This window comes from Mus caroli, chromosome 11 (genome assembly GCF_900094665.2).
Source record: "Mus caroli chromosome 11, CAROLI_EIJ_v1.1, whole genome shotgun sequence".
NCBI classification, from domain to species: Eukaryota; Metazoa; Chordata; class Mammalia; order Rodentia; family Muridae; genus Mus; species Mus caroli.
Genome location: NC_034580.1, coordinates 83721707 through 83727706, shown reverse-complemented (window position 1 = coordinate 83727706; position 6000 = coordinate 83721707).

Sequence of the window (6000 nt, the reverse complement as noted above, 5' to 3'; positions counted from 1 at the left end):
TAGGCCAGATGCCATTTCCATGTGACAGCTGTCAGCCTGCTGGATCCAACTGCTTCGCCTCCGACAGCTCATGCCCAGCCTCTCTCCCATCACTTCCCTTCCTTTTCACCTCTCCTCCACGCCCTGACTGAGGTCACCCCAGAGAGCAAGCTGCTCCTGCTCCCTCCCTGGGTGGTGCTGGGGACCAGGTCTTTGTCTGCCCAGCTGAAAGGGAGCCTAACCTCAACCATAGCCTCAGAGGACAGACTCAGGCTCTTTCAAGATGGATCCTCCTGTGACTGTTCCCCCAAAGGGCACACTGATCCCATTAGTGACTGTTCTTTGGTGTGACCCACTTTTCAGTGGGTATGTGTGTGTATTCATGTTCACGGTGCAGCAGAATTGCCCGGGAGGACGTGAATTGGGTGTATTCTGAGCCAGGGACTCAGCAGCCAGTCCTGCAAGCCTTCCTGCCAGCCCTAGGATGAGTGAGGCATGGTCTATATTCTTCATGCTCTGACTGTGCACTCAGAGTACCCTGTAGACTCTCATAGGCTGAGCCCTGGACGGACTTCCAGGACACCCGGCCAGTTCCAGCTCTTGCTCTGTGACTGTGGAGAAGCCCGCTGTTCAGCTTCTAGATTTGCCTGACTCAAAGAAAGAAACCCCTATGTCCTATCTCCTCAACTCTTCATTTGCTCCCCAGTTTCCCATCCCCCCACCCCCTTTAAGCTTACTTAATCACTTGGAACTGTTTGGAGAGCTTTGAAGGCCGTATTTGTTGGTTCATCCAGAAGACAGTAGCACTAACCTGAGCTCCAGGGACTTTAGAAAGTGGAACACAGTGAACAGAGATAGAGAACTGAGAGGGACTCGTCCACTTTTAAAACTCACTCCACTGTATCTTACGTGTGAAATGCAGGCAAGTTACTTAGTCTTAGCAACTCTAATTTCCTCACCTACAAAAGGGTATGATAGTATCCACCCAGAGCTACTTGCAAATTGCCCTTTAAGCTATAGTAAACGGTCACTATTCATCATTTTTTGATAGGGGCAGGGTGGGCATTTCGTAAGTAGAATTTGCATTCAGACCAGCTGAGCAGGAGGCCTTGCTTGTAGGTAGGTACCCCACACTCTTCAGAGAGCCCCAACTCCCACAAGCATCCGTTGGTTACATTTGTAACTCGTATCTGATGAACTTTGGGGTTCGGTGGTATTGAAGTTAAATGAGAAAGTGGAATGATTCCATAAGGGTTGAAAATGCAAAAATAAGAAAAATAGGACTGATAGAACACAGCCCTGCTTGGGAGGGTAGACTATTCTAGCCAAAAGTCTTGAGAGCCTTTGATGACGAGTTCAGGATATACACTTAGCGCTTGTGAACTGAATGCTAGAGACGCGGTTTAAACGGCCCAGTTTATGTTACATGTACTTTACCACATTTTGGAAGAAGGATGTAGAAGAAACCCAACAGTCTCTTTTCCTGCCGTTCCATGGAGGCATGAGCGTGACTCAAAATAAACAAGTTCTGGGGGCTGATGTAAGCTAGAGTGTTGGACTTCCGAGATGAAATGGGCAGTTTTTTTGTTTTTTTTTTTTTGTTTTTAAGATTTATTTATTGATTATAAGCTGTCTTCAGACACTCCAGAAGAGGGCGCCAGATCTCGTTACAGATGGTTGTGAGCCACCATGTGGTTGCTGGGATTTGAACTCTGGACCTTCGGAAGAGCAGTCGGGTGCTCTTACCCACTGAGCCATCTCTCCAGCCCCGAAATGGGCAGTTTTTAACAGCAGTGGCTACAACAGAAGCCCTGGGGGTACCTCCATTGCTGGAACCTTCCAGGGGTGAATGAATGCACGGAGAGGTAGCCAAGAGTTCTCTTGACTGCAGCTCTGGGGAAGGAGGCAGGAACCTACATGGGGAGAAGGGGCAGAGATATGAACTTCCAGAGACCAGCATCCAAGCCATGGGCCCTTTCCAGTCTCAGGGTGAGCGGTGGGAAAGCTGGGGCTCAGAGGATAAATGAGAATCTCTTTCTCATGTGTCACATGAGGGCCAGGATTATAATAACACTGTAGAAATATTAAGTCGAAGGAGTAGTGGTTTCATTTAGGTTGTCTTAAAAGTTCTGGGTTCAAGGCCATTATGTCAGTTACTTGATAAGAGTTCTTGCCTAGCGTGCAGAAGGCCCTGGGTTTCGTCCCTAGCACCTAGTATATTAGGAATGGCGTCAGAGGCTTAGAATAAATACCTGTACTTAGAAGGTGGAAGGACCAGGAGCTCGTGGTCATCCTGGGCCATGGAAGAATTCAAAACCAGCCTAGCCTACATGTAACCCTGCCTCAAAAGTATAAGCTCGCCGGGCAGTAGTGGCGCACACCTTTAGTTCCATCACTTGGGAGGCTGAGGCAGGTGGATTTCTAAATTCAAGGACAGCCTGGTCTACAGCGTGAGTTCCAGGACAGCCAGGGCTACCCAGAGAAACCCTGTCTCGGAAAACAAAAATATAAAAAATAAAAAAATAAATAAGTAAAAATGTAAGAGCTCTTGGTTTAGTTGTTGGCCTTTCTGGCTACTTCAGAACAGAATCCTGGTTTCCTTAAACTAAAACCCTGACAAGAAACAGGGTGAATTCTTAAGGCCTGCTAATACCGGCTAGCTTCTTTTTGACACACATGCTGTAAGGTAAGGCCCCTCCCACTACATTCAACCATTTAGAACAGCAATTCTCTGCCTTGGAAGAACACAGATCACTGGAGGGCCTAAGAGGCCTTCTTCAAGGTCCCCTGGAAAGTGAGGGTGTGGCCTAGGCAACCTTAACAGTCCAGAGGGAGTGGCCTAGGCAACAGGTGTTTCAACAGCCTTTAGGGGGCTCCTGGGAGCCATCAAGGTTGAAACCACTAATGCAAATTGCAGTTTGAATTTAATGGGATTTTCCAGGCTGCCCCCCTCTGCTGCCACCTCTCTCTTGTTAATGGTGAGCAAAGCCACCACCCCCTCTTTGTATACTGAGGGAGAAATTTAGCCTCAGAAGATGATTTAGTTGCTTTAGGTTCATGTCAGGAGCCACTTTAGTGGTTGGAGCAGAAGTGACCCATGCTTGACACAGCACAGATTCCAGCCCTTTGTCCTAGGTGGTCTCGCCACATCAAATAGCCTTAGTGTCTTGAATTTATAAAGCATAATAAGGCCGCTAAGCCCTGTGCACTGTCGTATCGCCAGTTCAGCGTTTTCGGGTGTTGATTTAAACTAACTCTTGAAGCATCCATGTGGGAGCAGGAAGAGAAATCTAAGAGTGTTTGTTCTGGGGGAAGAGTGGAGGTTTCTTCCCTTCCCAGTTCCCCTCCTCACATCTGGATAGATGATTTAAGGACCATTTGAAGTGCGGTTTCCTGCTTTGTTCTCAATAGGTATGATGTGTGTGGGGGTGTGCCGACTCCCAGGAGGTGTAGGAAGTAGGAAGTATCTTAGGGTGTGTGTTGGCCACAGCAAAGCTCTGGAACAGCCTCACAGAACAGTTTTCAAAGGGAAACAGTTTTCAGTGGGGAATTTGATGCTCCCAGATGTTGTAGTGTCTGCCCTGTTCCCCCTCTCTCCCAGCATGCTTTGCAGTCTCTTCTCTGAATCCTCTACAGAATCCTCACTCTTGGAGCTTAGAGGCCACCTCAGATGTTACCAGGGAACAGACAGGGAGGTGCCTTGAACTCCATGAGACACTGTGAAGCTAGCTAACACGAGAATCTGGGCCTGGACTCTATGCAGCACTTCCCGTCTTGATCACCCGCTGCTCCTGACTTCAGCCCTCCCCTGGGAACAAGTTTTCTGCATTCACCTCCTATCAACCACATTGTACCCAGGAAAGCAATTCTGTGAAGTCCTGGGCAGAGCAACAGTCCAGGGGACTGAGCTCAGCTAACTGGACAAAGAAAACTTGTGACTTCCCCTTGTGTGGGCATCTCTGCACTGTGACTTTAAAGGTTGCTTCTTCAGCCAACATGAGCTGGGACAAGCAGAGTCTAAACTTTGGGTAGAGCCAACACTGTTTGACCACTTCGGAATCACCCAGAAAAACTGTCTGGCTTGTATTAAACCTTTGAGAAGTTTGAAAGAGGGTTCTCTCATTAGTTAAAGAAGTCAGGATTAGCATGGCTTCCCCCACTGACTTTGGTTGGTGATTATTGTTGAGTCTTCACAGCGTTCATTTGAAGAGAAGCAGGTTTTCATCTTTTCTTGGCCTTTCTAGGACCTAGGTCCTTAACCTGGCTGCTGGGATAAAACCGAGATGCTGAGGTCTTACCTGTGTCCGCCTGGAAGTTCCATTTGCAGTGTGGTACTTGGCTGGTGGTTTCATACTGGATCCTCATCAACTATTTCCCCTTCTGCCTTTTTTCTGGCCTTTTCTCTATGGTGTTATTTAAAATGTCATCTTCTGAATACAAGGTGTTCTTTTGGAGTTGCGCATTGACTTGGGCTGCATATGCATTATCTCCTGCTGCAGGGATACTGCGTAACCAACTGCAGAACCTCAGTTGCAGGCAGTAGCTGCTGGCTAGGTACACTGGGAACAGTCTAATGATCTTCCTGCTCTCAGCTGGGGACAGGTGTCCTGTGCCATGTGTCCTGCACCATCATCCTTCAGCAGGCTAGCCCCGGCATGCCCCTTTCATGGTGATGACCAAAGTCCACTAGAGAGCAAGTGGAAGCTCACCGAGTTGCTTTGGGCCAGAACCCAACCAGATCAATTTATTGCCCAGGCCCAATTTAAAGGGATGAGGAAACAGACTTTCTTTGGGTAGAGAAACTACAAAATTATTGGGTGTTGGGTCATTAGTGTGACAACAGAGCCATGGGACCTGCCTCTTGTTTGTACTTAGGCCAATGCTTTGCAAGTAGGAAGTGCCTGATATATGCAGGATATGTAGAAGAAGCAAATGAAATTGCCACTGGCTAGATTTTAAAGTCAAGATTGGGTTGACCTAATACAAGGGAAGTAGCATCATGTAGGTAGATGCTAGAATTGTTCTATGTCAAAGCAGGGATGGCTTGATTGGCATTCCCTTGTCATCTTTTCACTCCTGGTTCCACTCTCAACTCTTCAGGATGTTAGAGGATCAGTGGTCAAGAGAAGACCCAAGTAGAGGAGGGATTGCTGCTGCAGTCTGCAGTCCCCTAGGGGGACATCATATGTGCTGGGTATGAATATTCTAACCTCTGGCCAGGAGCTTTAACCTCTTCATTCTGGTCTCTCACTGTTTATGGTGGGGAAGGAAAAGAGACCGCAGGCTAGGAATACGTACCTCTAGGAGCTGAGAGTTAACTAGACACACAAATCCTAGGGGCCTGAAAGATCTGTGGGCCAACTGGCTCTGGGCAGATCTGCTATGTGTAATGGCCCCAGAGCCCATCAGTTTGCTCTCCTTCCATTGGTATGTTGAAAGAGATTTACTAGAACCTTCCATAGGCAGAAACACACAAGCTAGACCTTCCAGCCTCAAAGGCAGAGTGTATCCCCTTTCCAGCTATTTGACCTAAAAGTTCCATGAGTTTGCTTTTCACAAGCTGCCCATGTGGACCATTATTTGGGTCATTACTAGAGACTTCTTATGGTTGGAGTAAGCTTTTCTCTAAAATAGACCAGGCTCATTCCAAGGCGTGGGACAAAGCCACCTAAGATTGAGACACCTACTCGTCTCCCTTCTCTCCCTCAGGGGATTCAAAAGACTAGTTAGGCCTCCAGTGCCACCTCTGGCACAAGGAAATCTGTATAGTAGCATGCAAAGACATTGCCTACACAGTGTTGATTCTAAGGTCCAGGACCATGTTCCTTGAGTATTTTGTGGTGTTAATGATGCTCTCTTCTTCAGGTCAGGAAAACAACAGCTTATAGCTCCCCAAACCCAGCATGCATCCCTCCTCAGCCCTTCCTGAAGGCTTATGATGCACAGCCAACTCCTTCATGCCAGTTTCAGGTGTGACCCCATGTACAGGGCCTCCTGTGAGACAGGAAGGCAGAGATTGCT